At 40.0% G+C, this 22,762-nt stretch overlaps 1 long non-coding RNA gene across 1 annotated transcript; it reads right to left on the reverse strand.

The window, feature by feature from the left end:
• Nucleotides 1-11,477: 11,477 nt before the first annotated feature.
• LOC112076624 (uncharacterized) lies at nt 11,478-17,989 on the reverse strand. The gene is made up of 3 exons (XR_002895225.2): nt 17,360-17,989; nt 16,590-16,625; nt 11,478-16,373 (listed from the first exon to the last, which is right to left on the reverse strand). It is a non-coding gene; the product is annotated as an uncharacterized lncRNA (long non-coding RNA).
• Between the last annotated feature and the right edge of the window lie 4,773 nt (nt 17,990-22,762).

Below are 22,762 nucleotides of genomic sequence, written 5' to 3' on the forward strand. Positions count from 1 at the left end.
TAGTGAGTTGGTTCGACACATCCGGTGGATAGAAGCCGTTTATTATGTTCAACATATGAGGGCCAGCAACAGGAAGCAGCTCTTCAGTAGTTTAGTAGGAATAGATCCAGTATGCAGCTAGAAGGTTTAGAGGCATGATTATTCATCATGTGTCAAGAGTATAGTTACTATAAACACTTGAGTGTCTCCCTTGATCCTAGGTCCTGGCAGAGTTGTGCAGACTCAGGACAATTGAGCTTGGAGGAATACGCAGATTAAAGAGGAGTCCATAATTTGCTTTCTAATGATCATGATCTTTTCCTCAAAGAAGTCATGAATTATTACTGCTGAGTGAACCATCCCTCTGGGGAATCCTGCTTTTAGTTAGCTTTGCAACAGGCATTATTTATTATAATTTTTTTTTTTTTTTTTTCCTCAATTAATTGGAAAAGTAGGATGAGTCGAGCAGCAGTGAGGGCTTCGGTACTGCCAAGGTACTGTCTTTCCAAGCTAGTCGGAAGACTTCCAGTTTGGTGTGGCCATTTCCGTTCCAATTTTCTGGAAGCTTGCTTCAAAGCGGGTATTTCTGTGTACCAGGAGCTAGTTTCTTATGACAAATGTTTTTCGTTTTTAGGGGATGCAACTGCATCTAGGGTATTGCGCAAAGGTTTAAATTGAGTCCTCAGTTAGGTGGTTAACTGATTTTGTCCTCTACGTCCTTGGGTAGGCAGAAGGAGTCTGGAAGGGCGATCAAGGAATTTTTGTGTTGTCTGAGAATTTATTATAGCACGATTTTGATCTCCTTGGTTGGGGTCTGAGCAGATTATTTGTTTGTGCGATTGCACGTAATAAAATGGTGGTCCGACAGTCCAGGATTATGAGGAAAAACATTAAGATCACAAACATTATTTCCATGGGACAAAACTAAGTCCAGAGTATGACTGTGGCAGTGAGTAGGTCCAGAGACATGTTGGACAACAACCCACTGAGTCGATGAGTGCTCCGAAAGACTTTTGGAGTGGTCTGTGGACTTCCATCCATGAATATAAATCACCAAAAATTAGAATATGATCTGCTATGACTACAAGGTCTGATAGGAATTCAGGGAACCAGAGAGAAACGCTGTATATGGCCAGGAGCCTATTAAACAGTGGCTATAAAAAGTGATTGGAGTAGGCTGCATAGATTTCATGACGAGAAGCTCAAAAGACGAAAACGTCATCATTTTTTTTTTGTAAATTGAAATTTGCTATGCGTAAAATTTAGCATACACTCCGCCTTTGCGGGATGCACGGGGGATGGTCACTAGTGTAACCAGGAGGTGAGGCCTCATTAACACAGTAAATTCATCAGGCTTAAGCCATGTCAGTCAGGCCAATCACATCAAGATTAGATCAGTGATTAGTTCATTGACTATAACTGCCTTTGAAGTGAGGGATCTACATTAAGTAACCTATTTTGAGATGTGAGTATCACGATCTCTTTCATAATGCAGGAATGGAGGAGGTCTTACCTAATGAGATTGCTAAGGCGAACACCCTCATGTTGTTTTGCCCAACTAGGTCGAGGCACAGACACAGCTCAATGGTGGGATGGTGAGCTGACTACACTGACTGGCTATGGCAGATCCACTAAGCTCGGCAGTTGGCTAACAGCCTGCTGCCTGGCCTGCACCCTATTATCTTGTGGAGCAGTAGGAGTTAGAGCCCTATCTTATGTTGTAGATAAGATGAGAAGCACCCTCCAGCTAGGATGAGTCCGTCACGTCCTCAGCAGGTGCAGGCTTGGTCCTGTTGTGGGTGAGTCCCAGAAAGAGGGCCAATTATCTACAAATTCTATCTTTTGGGAGGGGCAGAAAACAGTTTTCAACCAGCGATTGAGTTGTGAGACTTTGCTGTAGAGCTCGTCACTCCCCTAACTGGAGAGGGTCAGACAATTACTCGATGCCGACACATCTTTCAGCTGATTACAGGCTGAAGCTATGTTGCGCTTGGGACCTCTGACTGTTTCATCCTAACATCGTTGGTGCGCGACGTGGATAACAAAATTTTCTATACTCTCTACACTCGCCAGTTTTAGCTTTAGCCGCAGCACATCTTCAGATTAGCCTAACGTCGGTAGCCCTGCCCCCTGTAAACAGTGTATGATCGCTGGGTGATTCGTTTTAAGTCTAATACTGCGGGTAATGGAGTCGCCAATGACTAGGGTTTTCAATTTGTCAGAGCTAATGGTGGGAGCCTTCGGCGTCTCAGACCCCGTAACGGGAGGAGTAGAGACAAGAGAAGACTCCGCCTCAGACTCCGACTCGCTACTCATTGGGGAAACCGGTGAAAGTTTCTGTCGGCTGAATGAGCGACACCGGTTGAGCCTTCCAACAGCATTCCCTCCAGAAGCCATGAGAAAATGTCCGGCTGCGGGGACAGTGCGGGGGGGATTTATACTAACGTTACTATCTGTACTTATAGTGGCACAGACGCTGTTTCACCCTTTCCTACACTGAAATTACCCTTGCCTAACGATGCGCTGAAGCTGGGCTTGCAGCACAGCTATCCTCGCCGTTAGGCGATCATTCTCCTGTATATATGAGTACAGCGAATGCAGTTAGAAAACTCAGTTAAAGTTACTACTTGCTTCGGCTGTTGAAGTGGTCTGACGAACCATGTCCAAATAAAGCGTCCGAGTGAAAAGTTGAATGAGGGAAAAGTTGTGATGGAAAAACAAAAATATAAACGTAAAGTTGTCAGCTAGCAAAGCAAAGCTAGCAAAGTAAGTGGCACACAAGCGCACAGCAAAACGCACAGCAACACGTCTGCAAATTCAAGAGGAAGAAACCATGCAGGCGCGACACAAAACGCAGAAATACAAATATAATTAATGCCTACCTTTGACGAGCTCTGTTGTTTGCACTCCAAATGTCCATAAACATCACAAATGGTCCTTTTGTCGATTAATTCCGTCGGTATATATACCAAAATGTCCATATATTTGGCGCGTTTGATCCAGAAAAACACTGGTTCCAACTTGTGAAACTGACTACAAAAATATCTCAAAAGTTACCTGTAAACTTGACAAAACATTCAAATACTTTGTAATACAACTTTGGTATTTTTTTACGTAAATAATTGCTAAAATTGAAGACGGGCTGATCTGTGTTCAATACAGGATTAAAACAAACTGTAGCTAGCCTTCTATCATGCGCCTCTAAAAACAGGACACAACAAGTGACCCTGATTCAAAATGGCCGTACTTCTTCATTACACAAAGCAAAACCCTCAAACAATTTCTAAAGACTGTTGACATCCAGTGGAAGCGGTAGGAACTGCAAGAAGGTCAATTAGAAATCTGTATTCCCAATGAAAATCCATTGAACAGAGTGACCTCCAAAAAAATTAAATCTGAATGGTTTGTCCTCGGGATTTCGCCTGCTAAATAAGTTATGTTATACTCACAGACATGATTCAAACCGTTTTAGGAACTTCAGAGTGTTTTCTATCCAAATCTACTAACAATATGCATATCTTATCTCCTGGGGATGAGTAGCTGGCAGTTGAATTTGGGTATGCTTTTCATCCAAACGTGAAAATGCTGCCCCCTATCCTAGAGAAGATGAACCATAACACAGTGAGAGAATCTGTTTACGGTGATTTATTGAATTACCCACTTACTAACATATATGGCTGTGAATCTTCCTTCACTTGCTGATTTAAATTTTCACATTTCTGGCTTCTCCATGTTAAGCATTAGACCCATGATTGAGTCATTAATACAGCCACATCTACCTGACTCTCTCTCCTGCTAATTTACCTCTTAATCCCAAATCAGGCATATTAATAGGCTGCATTCAYCATTACCGTTCATTCATCAATCTCGGCTGCTCACATTTGTTTTGCATCGTAAGGATAGTGCCATCTAATGGGCCAGCTTTTACATCCAACACCGTATGACAACAAGCACAGAGTCAGCAAGTCTGTGCTTTCAACATACCAGCATCCTGGTGATATCATCATATTCTGTATTCTTCTCCCAAGAGTTACAGTATATAACGTGTCCAAATGATACAAGCTGCTATATCTTCCTCTAGTCCTCTACCTCCACTATCTCGCTGTCTTCTCTCTCTGCCTCTCTCCTATGCATCCTCTCTACTTCAAGGGCATCCCTGTCCTATGCTATAACACTGAGTGAAGCATAGGGAGCGACATATTTTCAGCAGTTACATACACACACACACACACAAGGTCACCCAGCCCTCCACTAGATTTCTGCCAGTGTGGTAAACACCTAGGATAGGAAAGATAGATGCAGTGTTGCCCTACCATTTCTCCCACTGGTCTTCCATCCACCCTTTCTCTCTTTCCCCTCCGGAGTCCATGCTGCAAGTGAGGGCATCCACAGAGGAGAGGAGAAGGAGAAAAGGGGCAGGAGGAGGGGTGCTCAGCTGGGTCGATAGGATAGGCATACAATTCAAAGCCCTATTCTGGTTATCCCTCCTTCCTCCTGTCACCCTAAATGTTCCTGAGCCCAGAATGGGAATATAGGAGTATTGTCGTTAGCAGCGGCAGGAGCAGCCAGCGCAAAGTGCTATTAGGTAACCGACTCCTCTCMTCTCCTTTCCCACGAGAGCCTTTTTTRGAATCATCAATGTTTACACTGTCCCGCATGTGCATCAGATGTACTATACGAGAGTAGATAGAGAGAAATCATTGTAGGATGGCTTGGCTGGGCTGAGAAGAGACCTCTCCAAAACACATCCCTCTTCAATTATTCATGGAGCAGACATGCTCGGGTTATTCTCATCCTCTCTTTCTCAATATCCCTCTCCCTTTCCTCTTTTCCTTCTCTCTCCCCTTTTCTCTAAACAAGATGGATGAAAGGAGACAGGAGGATCTGTTTCATCTCCAGAAGAGGGTGTGTACACGCCAGTAACCCTGACCTTCATGCCACCTTCATGCCTTCTACAAAACTGTGTGTGTGTTTGTCATATTTTTTTGGAACACAGAAGGCGTACCAAGCACCATGTATATTGTTGAAATATTACATGTTGTGTATAATATACCTGATCATTGATTTATTATTTGGGATATTATTGTGCCTTAGTGTACCTTAGTATATGGCTCCCACTTTTGCAAATTCATTGCACTGTGGCAAGTACAGAATACATGGAGGAAGTTAGGCCTTGTGTAGTAGGAGTCCTAGCTAGACGCAGGAGCAGCAAATTCTTTTGAAAATATAATTTCACATAATCTATGATCTATATTAATCAGAGAATACTTTTGTTTGGTTATTTAAAGGAAGAGAAATCCTATTTCTGTTGCATCATATCCCTGGATCTCTGTGCTCTTTGCCTTTTGGSAACTTTGTAGACTGTATGCGTCAGAAACAACTTCCGCTTCAGCTTGGGCAGTGACTACGTCAGCAAGGTAAAGAAGTCACTACAACCAAGTCAAAATAATCCGTAAAGGATATTTATCAGGAAGGAAGATCGGCTACGGACACACGCTGGATACAGTTGTAACTTTCTATTTCATTCGGGAACGCAAGGACAGCTCAATGGAAAGACTTCAACTCCTAGAATTCGCTTGCCAGAAAATACCAACCCTACTGTTATGATTGTTCACACTGAGCTGTACTGGGGTTGAAACTCAATCATGGTTACGTTAAGACAGCGCGGAGCACGAGATATGGGTCGGAAACATACCTTAATGCCAGGGTTTTTTCTGCCATTTAAAATCTTGGGCGGCCACCTAAGCATTTTTTCGCCCAATTAAACAAAATGCTGAAAATCCGCCCACAAAAACCATATTAACTCCATCAGAAATTACGCATAAAATGTCTATGCAATACAGTGATCTCCCTAGCAGAAGGCGGTGCTGGTGCGCACGTCATCTATGGAAAATAAAGTTCAAGACGATACACAWCATTTCTGTGTCACCAGAGGATTTTAGTTCCACAGATCAATTATTAGACTGTATTAGTGATTTAAATATTTGGATGGCTCAACTTCCTCCAGCTAAATCAAGACGAGCAAGATAAAGCACAAGGTAAAAAACCTAGGTTGTCATGTTAGATTCTGAACTCAATTTCAAATCACACGTTATGAATGTGACCAAAATAGCTTTTTACCACCTCAGGAACATTGCCAAGGTGTGGCCGTTTCTATCTCAGGCTGATACAGAGAGACTCATACATGTTTTTATTACAAGCAGGCTTGACTACTGTAATGCTTTCCTGTCTGGTCTATCCAAGAAAGCCATTGGTCAACTGCAAAAAGTCCAGAATGCTGCAGCACGGGTACTGACCAAGACCAGACGGAGAGCACACATTACACTGGTTTTAATTGTGCACCCCAATACATATTAGATATGCTWTTTAYTTATGTACACAGTAGGTCCCTCAGGTCCTCTTGCACTGGCCTTTTAACTATTCCAAAGCCTAGAACCAAAAGGCATGGAGAGGCAGCCTTTAGTTACAATGTCCCCAGTCTCTGGAATAGCCTGCCAGAGAACCTGAGGGAGTCTGAAASGGTGGACATATTTAAAAGAGATTTTACAACACACCTTTCTACTAGCTGGTAAATTCGCTCTGGCTATCTACTCCGATTTCAGACCACGGGTAAGATAGTCTAGCTAGATACGTTTTCATATATTACACATTTCTAATGTTGACGAAGTATTTTCATTTCAAGTTAGAGTTTACTGTTAGCTAGCTAGTTGTTGGACAAGTCTGAGAGCKCTCACTTTGAGGTACATCACTTCAGCAGACAATGCTCTCATTAGGCCTACGTGCAGTAGACTTAGCTAGCTCTTGCAAATTATTTGACAGAGATACCAAGTACAAAGGCAAAATCTTTACCTCTCAAAGCAAGAGGCCAAGATTGGAAGCTACGGTAAGGTGACCATGAATACATTTGTGAATATAATGTTTATCTAAACTTCTACTTCATTCTAATAATTGCTTTTTACAATGTAAGAATTTATTATGTTTGGAAAATGAACTGTTAGTACTAGTGAGCAAGTCACAGACTCAGGATYAAGTTATTGAGGAGGAGGAGCAGGCTGAGGGAACATAGATTGGGCCAGAGAGACAGTGGTGAGCAACAAGTCTTCATTTAGGGACTTGATCAGCATAGATAATAAATCCAAAATATTATTTGTGACTATGTAAGTAGCTTATAAAGCCTTTAATAGGTATTATTAGCAATTTATTAGCAATTTATTCACTGTTTTCCTATTTTCACACTTCAAGTAATGTATTACTAGTTTTTTGTTAGTAACCTTAAGTGGTGTAAAGTACTTAAATAAAGTTGTTTTGGGGGGTATATGTACTTTACTTTACTATTCATATTTTTGACTACTTTTGCATTTACTTCACTACATTCCAAAAAAAATAATAATGTACTTTTTACGCCATACAAAGTACTCGTTATATTTTTATGCTTAGTAGGACAGGAAAATGGTCAAATTCACATACTTATCAAGAGAACATAGATGCCAGCTTCCACCCCAAGCCGTAAGACTGCTGAACAGTTAAACAAATGGCTTCCCGGACTATTTGCATTGACCCTGTCATMATGTGACTATCATTAATGTGATGACTGCTTTTTATCGAATAATTACCTACTACGTTTAATTATTACTTGATTAAATTAATTATGTAACAATTAACTGTTTAGGTATCTGGGGCACCATGGGAAAAGTTTGTTTAATGAGTTACCATTTCCAAAATTAACTCAAGAATATATAAATATCCTACCAGTCATCAATGAATAATTTCCTCATATCAGTCTCATTTTGAACGGTGTAGACTCCGCAAATCTGCACAAACCCGGGTCTCACTGATCATTCTGTACCACACAAGTTTATTTCATTATTTATTTACTAACAAGCTAAATGATAGCATAAGATACACACACAGTATAGGTTATTGATTAGAAACGTAATACGATGACAACGGGTCCCTAGCGGACCAACACATTAATGACATGTGTTACACAAGATGGAGACTTAAAGAGAGAGAGAGCAAAAGCGTGAGAGAGAAAGAGAAACAACAATTGGATATGTTTGTAAACTACACTTAGTTTAGCCCTAATACCTTGCCCCGAACTGCCGCTCTTATGGGTAAGAAGTAATGCATGTATTTACATGTTGAAGGTCTTCGTCAGGTATCTCTGTCGGGCCCAGGCCTTCGTGGGCCTGAATCCGCTTGGTGATGAGGGTTCGACAGAGGCCTTGTTCTTTGGATGGCCCTCTCCTTTGTCTGGATTAAGTCTCTGATTGTCCTTCTTAGTTGTCTGTTTACTTGCACTCGTTCTGGAAGAGTGGTCTCCTTGAGGACAGTGTCGATGAGCCGTGTCGATGATCCCAGAGTGGTAATGAAAGCCGTGTAGACAAACAATGATTTGGAGAGAATAACCGGATGGTCCTGCTTAAAGGYGGTGAATAGTTTTTGAAAACATTTACAAATGTTCAAAATTTMACCCTTGGGTCTTGACTTGATGTGCATTTGCAATATGAAAATTTACTGTGGAGCGCGCTCGCCTTCTATTGGATTTTTMCTGTGTGACATTTGCCATAAGCTTTGAATGAAATGCCATCCATTTAAGTGGTATAGTACATTGTGTATATGTTTCGTACGGTGCCAATATGTTCCCATTTATTTTCGTCCATTTCAGGAGGGTCTTCCTTTACATAAACAAGGTCTAAATCATGTTTGATGCAATTGGTAAGTAAAATCTACTGCAGTACTGGGTAGTCGGGATGATAGGAACATTATGGACAATTTTCAGCAAGTTGCAACCATGAAATACAGTTAAACAGTTTTCCATAAACAAGGTCTAAAACATATTTGATGCCAATTGGTAAGTACAATCTACTGCAGTACTGGGTAGTCGGATGATAGGAACACTATGGACAATTTTCAGCAAGTTGCAACCATGAAATACAATTATAAACAGTTTTCCATAAACAAGGTCTAAATCATGTTTGATGCACTTTGTAAGTAAAAATGTGTGCAGTACTGGCTAGTCAAGATGATAGGAACACTGTGGACAAATTTTAGCAAGTTGCAACCATGAAATACAGTTATAAACAGTTTTCCATAAACAAGGTCTCAAATCAAATCAAATCAAATTTTATTTGTCACTACACATGGTTAGCAGATGTTAATGCGAGTGTAGCGAAATGCTTGTGCTTCTAGTTCCGACAATGCAGTAATAACCAACAAGTAATCTAACCTAACAATTCCACAACTACTACCTTATACACACAAGTGTAAAGGGATAAAGAATATGTACATAAAGATATATGAATGAGTGATGGTACAGAACGGCATAGGCAAGATGCAGTAGATGGTATAGAGTACAGTATATACATATGAGATGAGTAATGTAGGGTATGTAAAATAAAGTGGCATAGTTTAAAGTGGCTAGTGATACATGTATTACATAAAGATGGCAAGATGCAGTAGATGATATAGAGTACAGTATACATATACATATCGAGATGAGTAATGTAGGGTATGTAAACATTATATTAAGTGGCATTGTTTAAAGTGGCTAGTGGTACATTTTTACATAATTTCCATCAATTTCCATTATTAAAGTGGCTGGAGTTGAGTCAGTATGTTGGCTGCGGCCACTAAATGTTAGTGGTGGCTGTTTAACAGTCTGATGGCCTTGAGATAGAAGCTGTTTTTCAGTCTCTCGGTCCCTGCTTTGATGCACCTGTACTGACCTCGCCTTCTGGATGATAGTGGGGTGAACAGGCAGTGGCTTGGGTGGTTGTTGTCCTTGATGATCTTTATGGCCTTCCTGTGACATCGGGTGGTGTAGGTGTCCTGGAGGGCAGGTAGTTTGCCCCCGGTGATGCGTTGTTTGATGCAATTGGTAAGTAAAATCTACTGCAGTACTGGGTAGTTGGGATGATAGGAACACTGTGGACAATTTTCAGCAATTTGCAACCATGAAATAAAGTTATAAACAGTTTTCCATAAACAAGGTCTAAAACAAGTTTGATGCACTTTATAAGTAAAAATGTGTGCAGTACTGGGTAGTCAGGATGATAGAATTATAATGGACAATTTTCAGCAAGTTGCAACCATGAAATAAAGTTATAAACAGTTTTCCATAAACAAGGTCTAAAACATGTTTGATGCACTTTATAAGTAAAKAAGTGTYCAGTACTGGCTAGTCAAGATGATAGGWACACTGTGGACAATTTTAGCAAGTTGCAACCATGAAATACAGTTATAAACAGTTTTCCATAAACAAGGTCTAAATCATGTTTGATGCACTCTGTAAGTAAATGTTTTGCAGTACTGTTTAAACTAGARGATAGGAACACMGTGGACAATTTTCAGCAAGTTGCAACCATGAAATACAGAAATAAACAGTTTTCCATAAACAAGGTCTAAATCATGTTTGATGCACACATTTTCCTCCAGGTAACCATTATGTAGATTTTGATCTGTCCCTTAGTAACCACAGAGAGCTTCGTTCACCCCAGTCAATAAGGGACATAGGCTACCACAGTAGAAGGAGTGCTAAGGGCACCCCCTAAAAAATCTGAATTTGTATTTATTTATAATAAAAAATAAGGCACTTGGCTACATTTTTGACTGTGATTTTTGACTGTGATTGGTCCCATTGTCCCTGCCTTGCAGCTTCCACAGGGACGAGCACCGCAAACCGCGCCGCCCGGATAGAATCCCTCCGCACTAGTGTTCCATGTGTTCTATTATGAAAATGCATTTACTTTCTGGCAAATGGCCACCAAGTTCTGTGTCTGTGATCATTGTTCATTGTTTAGAAAATCTACATTGTTTAAAAAAATGACTTGTACGCAATTGAGAAGAACTGTAAATCACGGCTTATATTATACCTAGGATAATGTGTCTCATTTTGAAAACAAAAACATGGGCCATGCTTCAGATCTCACTACCAGCTGATTGTGCACCGGACCTCTCCATTGTGGACCAAGCATCCGGAGAGAGACAGAAAAGAGCCATTTGGAAGTTTGGGAAAGTGTGGAAGTACTCCATGCCTTCCATGGGAGCTAAGAAGGGAGAGAGAAAAAAGAATACAAAACTAATTTTTGCTAAAATAAGGCAGGTTCAGGTATGGCATAAACCATCCCATGGTTTATGGTGATGACCAACAGAGGGAGAGATTTGCTTTGATTTTGGGCCAAGTAAATGACAAGTAGGACCACAATGGTGGTTAGTGACAAGTGGAAAGTGGCAATTAAAATGTAGTGTCCTGGACAGAGGTTAACAGTATTACTAGGAGTGTGTGTCATGTTGGCTCAGAGCTTACCAAACACACTATATGAAGAATAAAGTACAGTGTAATGGATATTGAATGTAGAATGTAAAGGGCAAACAATTATTGACACATTGCGTTGGCTATGAGATGGATTGTCAAAACTTGAATAATACTGGATGTCCTCGATGCTTTGAGAGAAATCAGAATCAGTTCCAATATTGAAATGAAAAAGATATCTTGGTGCAATATCAACACAATTTATTATGAGTTGTAAAACCTGACATATTACAAAATCAAGACACTGGCATTTCACAAGCATGGGAACTGCCATCAACATTACATTCAAGATTATTAATATAACTGARAGTGATGAACATCTCATTCTTTTTCACACCATTTCAATTTTCCACCACACTTGACKCCTGAACATGGCAACATTCAATAATTGAATGACCTAATTGTCTTTCCCAGAGTTCATGATCTGGGTTCATTTTGTTATTAAAGGGATACAGATGTGTAGTATAAAAACGTTTATTTGAAATGTTAGAAAATAGACCACTCTATAATGCCATCATCTGATCATATGTGTGTATTACAACTCAAATACTATGGACTGTTCAATAGCCTACCGGGAAAGGGAAAGAGGGATACCTAGTCAGTTGTCCAACTGAAWGTATTCAACTGAGATGTGTCWTTCGCATTTAACCCAACCCCTCTGAATCAGAGAGGGGCTGCCTAAATCGACATCCACATCTTCGGRGCCTTTGCTCAGGGGCAGAACGACCTTCCGGTAACTGGCCCAACGCTCTAACCACTAGGCTAACTACTGGCYTCAACACACAAGAAACAAGGTGAAAGGGAAAGAATACCACACATAAACTGTTACATTTACTAATCCAATACGTATGACAAGTTGCCTTAGTTAGGTTAAGCATAGGACAATACATACATTTGTTAATCTGTCGTCAAACTATTCAGATTTAATATCATTTTCTGCATTTGATAGCATTAAATCTGTCCCATTATCCCTTGCATCAGTGGCCTTATTATTTCCTTACACCATGTACATTCCTGAACCAGTCAGCTCAAATACAACTTACAATGAATTATTGATGCCATARACAATTCCAATAGATCTGGCACTGTCATATTGATGCTCCAGCAGATCAATATATTGTTGTTAAACACCAGACAATGAACACTTGGAAGCAGAGAACCTTTAAAATATTTAATGCACAATGCTTCAAAACGTTGGTGGGTCATCAGAGTACCATCCTGTCTCTGTATGGTTATAAGCTTGTTATAAGTTATGTTATAAGCTTACAGCGGTTACTACTAATAATAGTACAGAACCTAACTGTCAAGATGACACCATTATGTATTCTACTAATTGTATTTTACAGTAACACTACCATTGCTATGCTAGCTACAAAATGTATTGTGGCAAATATTGTAGTAATTAACTACTTTGGTAGTGAACAGATACAATCATATGKCCTTGAATAGCAAATAAGGTAGTATTTGCTAGTAAAAATCACATTTGGGAGTCGGTTCAGTCAAAACATTTAACACAAAGATTAGGAGCATTAACATGATTAGTGGAATCAGCATAAATGCACTGTTTCACAATCAGTCTTATCTTTTGCTCTCCACAAAAATTATACATGTTAATAACATTTTGGACAGGCTAAATGAGAATTTAAAGGCATTTCATGTACCAAAGTATCACATTCTTCTGCAACAAATACATGTTTTGTGCAGAGGTACCGAAACTGAAAGATGGAACAATATCAATATTTGGCTACACATGTACTTCATTGTCAAAAAATTCAAGTTGTCACTTTAATTAAAAACAGCCAAGACACAATTTAACTTAAGTAGAAGTAGGATTATGTGTTGACTGCTGTCCCAACTTGTCTTTCAGAGATTATAAAGTAATCAATCTGAAATGTTATAAATCTGTTCATAACATAGCACAAAAATAAATACAATTGTCATARATGCATTATTATTACCACTATTGTTGATAACATTATAATTATATAAATAATATCATAATATATTGTTCATATTACTATATSACTTGATTATATATGATTCATAAGTCACTATACGCATAACATAATGGTAAACTGGACTTCTTTATTTTTCCCACACCTTATTTCAACCAGTTTGCCAGTTGTGTAAACCCTACCAAAAGGACACTACTCTGTGACAKTCATGAGCTATGCAGCTGTTCCTTTTGGTCTATCAATAAATAGATACGGGATACAAACATTGATTTTGATCATTCATATATGTATTCTCCTCTCATGTTCCAGTTAGTTTAAGGTCCTTGATGGTGTAATCCAGTGCAAGAAATGATGTCTAACTTATGTTGATACAAATGGACAACACCTACTTTAAATGAGTTCAAAATGGATTATCACACAAAATYAAATATTTCAAAGACACCTGATTGCAACAAGTGCATTCCAACTGGCGTGTTACCCATTAAAAATTCTTCTTCAACCTCATTCTGAAAGGTCAGACAATGGAATGCTTAGAATCAGCACCCTTATCAAAATGAGGAGCATTTTATAGATGGTTGATAAGACTTCAGAACACCATGACTGAGTCTGCCACTTGTCACCTGTGGGAAAGCCAGAGGGTGTTTTATCTAGTTGATCGGAATCTGGGAGCTGGGAGCTCTCATGGACATATAGGTTATGGTTATTCCTTTCCAGACATATAGTACATACAATACAAAAACAACTTCACAGACTTCGAGGCACCAGCATAATTATTTTTAATGTGAGTATGAGGTCCCTACGAATTTGATGAAAAGCTTTATGCTTCCTCAAGGTTAACAAACGCAGACTGATGAAGAAGAATATAAGAAAATGGAAGAAAGCAATGTAGCCTGAAAATCAATGAGGAAASATATTCAGCTACAATGGAAGTACTATCTCATTGTGAGTTACCATTGTGAAAGTATACAGAAGGGCAAGAAATGCAACATTAAAAACAAAAATGTCTCACAAAGTAAGGTAAAAATCCACTGAGGTTGTTGTATGTCATTTCAGCAAGCCATGACACCCACCATCTCAGAATGGTCTGAAATCATTTAATTMCTMTAGTTAGAAACAGATAAGATTAGTATTCCTGCAATATTATTTTGTTGAAATATAATTTGATCTCTGAGTAATTATGCTAATTGATTGCACACAAATTGGCCATTTAAATTTATCGATTCCTCATGTCTCACTCCTTTTTAGAAAAAAGTTTGGTCCAAATCGGACGTTAGGTAGTARAATTATTGAATATTATATGAARCATATAATATTCAATAAATATAGTACCTAACATCCGATTTGGACCAAACRTTTTTCTAACAAGGAGTAAGACATGATGAATCGAAAGAAACTARCAAAAGCCACCCACGGACACCACACACCCCACACCAATCCTCCCCTAATAAAGAGTAAACATTATTAGTTCTCTATGTCTGACGAATAGTATGGAGCTGTGACTCAGTGTATTGTTTCTTCATCCTATGTAATYTATTCTCAGTGAATTTGGTTATGTTTTTTTCTTCCTGTTCAGAGAAATTAATAATTTAAGTTAGGTTWATGTCCCATCCTACATCTTGATTTTACAATGTTCTGACCACTAGATGGTGCTGTTCCTACTTGTAGTTCTTTTTTTTCTGAATCCTCCCTCATTGTTAAAGGGATTGTTCACCCAAATTACATATTGGTTTGCTTACCCTGTAAGCAATTTAGGGACAAGGTATGACAGCAACCCATGTTTTGGTTTTGTTTATCTGGCCGTGTTTGAAATGCTAACTTTTTAGCATTTGTGGCACAAATCCAATGCAAGTCAATGGTACCTATATTAGCATTTCCGAGCTTCATATCTAAATCATCTGTCTGTAACATTACAGCTTGAGATACTTCAGAATGATTTGGACATGAAGCATGAAAATGCTAATACAGGTACCATTGACTTGCATTGGAGTTGTGTAACAAATGCAAAAAAGCATTTGAATCAGTGGACAACAAAACCAACACATGGACTGTTTAATTTATTTTTTCAAAGACTGCTTACAGGTAAGGAAACCAAATCRAATTTTGTAATTTAGGTGAACTGTCCCTTTAACATGAAGTGGGGGAGTAATTCTTTTTTTAAAAGCTATCCTGGAGATTAGGGTCTATGATTATTGAATAAAATGGCCAATTTGGGTGGAAATTAGCTTAATTTCTAAGAGTTCAAATTATATTTCAACAAAATATTGTTGCAGGAACGCTAATCTTATCTGTTCCCTAACAGAAACACTTCCAGTACAATCTGAGACGGTGGGTGTCGAAATCCTCTTTCTTGTGKTTTTTGAGATGGAACGACCCACTGATGTCTTAGTATGAGAGCAATGATATAGAGCCCATGTTCATGTAAATAAAGTGTAATTCAGASTCCACAGCAACAGAGCAGCAGTCTGTAGTCCAGCCCAACAGAGCTCTTCCCCCAAATTCTAGACCAACACTGCTCGGCTCCCATATGCAGCTCCCATTCAACTGACTGCGATGACAGACAGATAAATTGCTTGCGCTGCGCTGAGGATTTGAAAAGTATGAAAGCCAACGGTACAATCTGTATTCCAWTTTGTTTAAATATGCCATTCAATTGAGAAAACTGACAACTATCAAAGCGGAATCAAGCAAATTAGCATGGCCTAACTGATGTAAACACAGTATGCATTGTTTCATTCAAAATACGGATGTCCTGATATAGATCAACTCATGCCATATCAGCTATCAAAAACAAAATATAACACGAACACATTTGGAAAGGAATGATGTTGGCTATCCATGAGAGCTCAGCGAATTCACTCAAAGTGCTTTGCTGTCCTAGGTTTCTGTTGACGACCAGCTCAGGACGCTAGGCTGCAACATAGCAGTAGTGGATTCCATGGCTTGGTTTTATTAATKGTTTATTATTAACTCCACACTAAAGGTGTCGCCCATCTCGTCTATTGCTTTCTAGACTCTGTGTTCTTCCCTGGGCACGGGCTCTCACATCTGGAGAGGTGAGAACGGGTAGAAGGGATACTGGGCCTCATCTTCATCCACAAAAAAGCACTGGAAGTAAGGCATCTCATCTGAAAATGATCCAGAGTACAATAAAAAAAGAGACAATCCACTTCCCATCATTAGCTTATAAATCATTTGTGAAGCATTTATGTTGGCCTTATACTGCACAGGGCTTATGAAGGCCTTATAAGTTATACTTGGTTAAAAGTGTAACTTGCATGCGATCCATAGACTGCTCTTAAAATATAATATTTGGAGTGCTACCGTGTGAAAATAATATTTACCTTCTGTGGCGAAGGGGTCTGTTAAAACAGGCTCTGCTGTTGAAGAAAGAGGTCATGATTTTAATGTCACGATGATCAATGTTTCAATGAGTCTAGACGTTCTTGAGAAAACACAGACTTGAGCTAATTGTTTTGAGGATGGAAACTTCTGTAAGTTTTGTTTTGGAAAGAAGAGGTGTGGAAAGAATGAAAAGGTGGTCGGGGGTGGCATAACTTGCAGGACTGGTATGCTGCAAGTGTCTTTGTTTTGGCATGTTTATTTTCTCTAACTTTGCCCTAACCCTAACCTTAYCCACCCTCTAGCATGCTTAAACCAAACCCTAGTCTCACGTGGCTATCTTTTATAAATCTCGTCTTGTTGACACAACTATTAGAAGTTTGGACAACCCTTGGGTTTGATTGCGAGCTAGATTGTTGCATGTCAGAATTATTTTCAGAAACACCACTTCTGTTTGCAGCTCCACCCATGATACATATCTAATTGGTTTGATAAGTGGCAGCGGGTCACTATCCCTTTTGACTATCTTTCTGCCAACAAATGGGTGTCAGAGGCTACCCCAACCCATAACCACTCGCTAGCATACTCAACTTAACCTCTCGTGCATGCATGTACATTACAAATCACACAATGTTTAAGTTTCTTGTGAGATGAAATTGCTTCAGAATCACGGAGTGCCTTTAGATTTCAGTTGTTGACTAGGATAGAATAGAAATAGAATAAAATAGAGAAGACTAGAATGGAATGGAATATAAAAGAATAGGGGTATTACCCTTTGCTTTCTCTTCTTTGGCAGGCTTCTTCGCAACAGATTTTTCTATATTAGAAAGGGATACCAATAAAACAATTGTTATGTGTTTCTGAAAGTCTTCTAACCATTTTTGTGCCATTAACCAGGTTTCCATCCAACCTTTTTATGTTAGTAAAGTACAAAGTACAAAGTACAAAATGTCATGACAGGGCTGATGTAAAGAGCAAATTTGTTGGTAAAATTGGTTGGTAAACTACGTCGACAAAACAAAATATGTTAGACAAGGTGGGATCTTTTTGAGTCTGTAAAATGAATTATGTGAGAAATAGCAGTGGAAACGTCTTTATGCTCAAACATTGATATAATAACCATCATATTAAAGTTGGAGTCACGTGATGATATCTTGTGATACCACTACAACTCAAGAAAGCATGCAGTTTGTTACACTATGAAATAAGTTATGATGAACTTCACAGCGTGGWGAAAGTCCACAGTAATGAACATGATGCTTCTTTACAACAAATATCAAGGGTCTTACTCTGGTGACATGGTGATAYATGCTTGGCTGCCGTTTGACAAATAASAATKATTTTTCTTTAGCTGTTGGCTAGAGCGCACGTGCCAAGACCAGACCAGTATATAACGCAAASTTTTTTMMMYKKAYMWYYYMMYWRKYMWYYYMTMYAAAWMSSYWMGYAAKCCKWTTWKYMTMMWWTTTTTTTAATGGGACTTTAACAGCTAAAGTCATATTTTTGAGCACAGRCTTTTATCTCCAACAAATACATTTCATGGAAACATCTATGGTTGGAAAATGTGGTTGGAAAATGTTGTTTTTATGAAGATTTTAGAATATTCACATCAAAATCTGTCAGCAATTGGATGAAAACCTAGCTAATCAAATCAAATCAAATTGGTCACATGCAGATGTTATTGCGAGTGTAGCGAAATGCTTGTGCCTCTAGATCCGACATTGCAGCAATATCTAACAAGTAATATCCAACAATTCCACAACAAATACCTAATACACACAAATCTAAGTAAGGAGCGGCATAGGCTAAGATGCAATAGATAGTATAGAATACAGTATATACATATGAGATGAGAAATGCAAGATATGTAAACATTTTTAAAGTGGCATTATTAAAGTGACTAGTGTTCCATTTATTAAAGTGGCCAATGATTTCAAGTCGGAATGTAGGCAACAGCCTCTCTGTGCTAGTGATGGCTGTTTAACAGTCTGATGGCCTTGAGTCTATCGGTTCCAGCTTTGATGCACCTGTACTGACCTKGCCTTCTGGATGTTAGCGGGGTGAACAGGCAGTGGCTCGGGTGGTTGTTGTCCTTSATGATCTTTTTGGCCTTCCTGTGGCATTGAGTGCTGTAGCTGTCCTGGAGGGCAGGTAGTTTGCCCCCGGTGATGCGTTGTGCAGACCGCGCCACCCTCTGGAGAGTCCTGCGGTTGTGGGTGCTGCAGTGGCAGTACCAGGCAGAGATACAGCCCGACAGGATGCTCTCAATTATGCATCTGTAAATGTTTGTGAGGGTTTTTGGTGACAAGCCAAATTACTTCAGCTTACTGAGGTTGAAGAGGTGCTGTTGCGCTGTCTTCACCACACTGTCTGTGTGGGTGGACCATTTCAGTTTGTCAGTGATATGTATGCTGAGGAACATAACACTTTCCACCTTCTCCACTGCAGTCRCGTCGATGTGGATAAGGGGGTGCTCCCTCTGCTGTTTCCTGAAGTCCACGATCATCTCCTTTGTTTTATTGACGTTGAGTGAGAGGTTATTTTCCTGACACCACACTCCAAGAGCCCTCACCTCCTCCCTGTAGGCTGTCTCATCGTTGTTGGTAATCAAGCCTAGCATTGTTGTGTCGTCTGCAAACTTGATGACTGAGTTGGAGGTGTGCATGGCCACCCAGTCATGGAAGAACAGGGAGTATAGGAGGGGGCTGAGCATGCACCCTTGTGGGGCCCCAGTGTTGAGAATAAGTGAAGTGGAGATGTTGTTTCCGACCTTCACCACCTGGGGGCGATCCGTCAGGAAATCCAGGACCCAATTGCACAGGGCGGGTTGAGACCCAGGGCCTCGAGCTTAATGATGAGCTTAGTGGGTACTATAGTGTTGAATATTGAGCTATACTCAATGAACATTCTTACATAGCTTTTCCTCRTGTCCAAATGGGATAGGGCAGTGTGCAGTGTGATGYCGATTGTATTGTCTGCAGACCTATTGGGGCGGTAAGCAAATTGAAGTAGGTCTAGGGTGACAGGTAAGGTGGAGGTGATATGATCCTTGACTAGCCTCTCAAAGCACTTCATGATGACAGAAGTGACAGAAGTGAGTGCTCAGTTACCTTTGCATTCTTGGGTACAGGAACAATGGTGGCCATCTTGAAGCATGTGGAGACAGCAGACTTGGTAAGGGAGAGATTGAATAAACACACCAGCCAGCTTGAGGACGAGGCTAGGGATGRCGTGTGGGCCGGCAACCTTGCGAGGGTTGACACATTTAAATGACTTACTCACGTTGGCCACGAAGAAGGAGAGCCCACAGTCCTTGGTAGAGGGCTGCGTCAATGGCACTGTATTATCCTCGAAACAGGSAGAGAAGGTGTTTAGTTTGTCTGGAAGCAAGACGTCGGTGTCCGCGACATGGCTGGTTTTCCTTTTGTAGTCCGTGATTGTAGGTAGACGCTGCTACAAACATCTTGTGTCTGAGCCATTTAATTGTGACTCCACTTTGTCTCTATATTGACATTTAGCTTGTTTGATTGCCTTGCGGAGGGAATGACTACRGTGTTTGTATTCTGCCATATTCCCAGTCGCCTTGCCATGGTTTAATGCGGTGGTACGCACTTTTATTTTTGCGCAAATGCTGCCATCTATTACGGTTTCTGGTTAGGCTAGGTTTTAATAGTCCCACTGGGTACAACAGCTCCTATACACTTCCTTATAAACTCACTCACCGATCAGCCTATACGTCAATATTATTCTCTGAGGCTACCTGGAACATATCCCAGTCTTCGTGATCAAAACAATCTTGAAGCGTGGATTCCGATTGGTCAGACAAATGAATAGCCCTTAGCACGGGTACTTCCTGTTTGAGTTCCTGCCTATAGGAAGGGAGGAGCAAAGTGGAGTCGTGGTCAGATTTGCCGAAAGGAGGGTGGGGGAGGACCTTGTATGCATTGCAGGAGTTAGAGTAACAATAGTCCAGTGTTTTTTCAGCGCGAGTGCTACAGTTGATATGCTGATAGAATTTAGGTAGCTTTTTTCTCAAATTTGCTATGTTAAAATCCCCAGCTACAATAAATTCAGCCTCAMGATATATGGTTTCCAGTTTGCATAAAGTCCAGTGAATTTCCTTGAGGGCCGTCGTGGTATCACCTTGAGGTGGGATATAKACAGCTGTGACAATAACCGAAGATAGTTCTCTTGGGGGATAATACGTTCAGCATTTTATTGTGAGGAATTCTAGGTCAGGTGAACAAAAGGAKTTGAGTTCCTGTATGTTGTTACAATTACACCATGAGTRGTTAATCATGAAACATACACCCCTGCTCTTCTTCCCAGAGAGAGGTTTATTCCTGTCGGCGCGATGCACTGAGAATCCAGGTGGCTGTACTGACAGCATATCCTGAGAGAGCCATGTTTCTGTGAAACAGAGTACGTTGCAATCCCTGATGTCTCTCTGGAAAGCAACCCTTCCCTGATTTCATCAACTTTGTTATCTAGGGACTGGACATTAGCGGGTAATATACTCGGAAGCGGTGGGTGGTGTGKACACCTCCAAAGTCTGACTAGAAGACCGCTCCGACTCCCTCTCCTCCGGCGGCGTTGTTTTGGGTCGGCCTCTCGAACCAGTTCAAATGCCCTGGACAAAGGATCTMCTTCGGGAAAATCCTATTCCTGGTCATAGTGCTGGTAAGTAGACGCTGCTCTGATATCCAATAGTTCTTCCCGGCTATATGTAATGTGGCGGATGAATCAGAATTAGTTGGGTAACATAGATAATTAAGATGTTTTATTTGTATAATATGCTTATGTGYGATACTTGTCATTTTCCCTCAGCTAGGGTTCAAACACTTGGGGCCCAGAGACGGGAGAGGTCAGGCTTGTCTTTCACATGTTCCTGGTGCTATGCAGAATATCAGAAAGGGAAGAGAACAGAATGGAACATTGTCTTCATATGTGAACGTGCCTTGGATGAGGTCATGTTTTTGTACTATGAAGCACCAGGAACGAGATTAGAAACTCGTTTTAGAGACCAAACTGAGCGATAATTTATAGCGAATGCTATCTGGCTAAGGGATACTCCTTTCTCAAGTAAAAGTCCCTTTGTGAAGAGTTTCTAAGATCTGTGGTTCGTCATGTAAGTTGAGCGGGGTGTATCTTGGCTATAAAAGATCTTTGTGTTTTTCTGTAGTCACTCTCAATGGTTCATTATAGATAGTGAATTGTTGAAAGTCAAAGGCTAAAGCTTAAAGCTTAMTAAAGATGTAGTTTAAGTATAACACTGACTGGTGTGTAGTTTGTAACTCTCCTCATTTGGTAAAGCAGAAAAATGCCACCACAGTAATAACACTTAAGATTTTCTGGGCTAACAACGTAAGAAATAATACATAAAAAATAAAATACTGCAAAGTTTCCAAAGGACTAGAATCGAGCGGCGCCATTTTTTGTGCTATTGAAAAGCAACAGGGTAGCTATCATTTGGTAGATTCAGACTGGGTTCCAGACAAACAGAAATAAACGGCAAACTGCACTTGACTTAACACTACAATCCTGATTAGGAGGTGTAACGGAGGAGGAAAATTAAATTCGATCAGGCCACACAAAACTATATCAATCTTCTGTTCTTTAAATATCACTTTGATCCCAACTATATATGTTGTGTTAAGTTCAAAGATTCAAAATACTGAAAGGACTGTTGAAAAACCTGTATAAATCACTTCATTCAAATAGAAACGGAACACTTTACATTAAGTTACGGTACCCTTTAAGTGGGTTGTATAGGGTTTATTAGTAGTTTAAACAGTTAAAACTCAAACCTAAAACTCATTCAAATTGTGGAATTGTAATTTTGGTGCTTGTCCAATAGCAWGTTTATATGTCTATGTATGACTCCCTTTTGAAATAAATGTGAAATAAAATGTACTATTATTAAAGAGAGAAAAGAGAGATCCATGCGATGTCTCGTAAAAGCGGAAAATATTCCGAAAACTAAAGTGTAGTGAGCTTTCAGCGCCYGTCGGCTGCAGTAGCATCACCCAAGTGGGTGCTGCACAAAGTTATTGGAGTTTGCTATACGGAAAGGTGGGCAGAATGTCAGAGATGGTGAAATAAACAGTACTTCCAGAGGCTCCCGACTTGTCCATGTCTGACTGACACACTCCCCTAGCGGCTACCGCAGTGCTCT

Source organism: Salvelinus sp. IW2-2015, unplaced genomic scaffold (assembly GCF_002910315.2).
Source record: "Salvelinus sp. IW2-2015 unplaced genomic scaffold, ASM291031v2 Un_scaffold3887, whole genome shotgun sequence".
Taxonomy (NCBI): Eukaryota; Metazoa; Chordata; class Actinopteri; order Salmoniformes; family Salmonidae; genus Salvelinus; species Salvelinus sp. IW2-2015.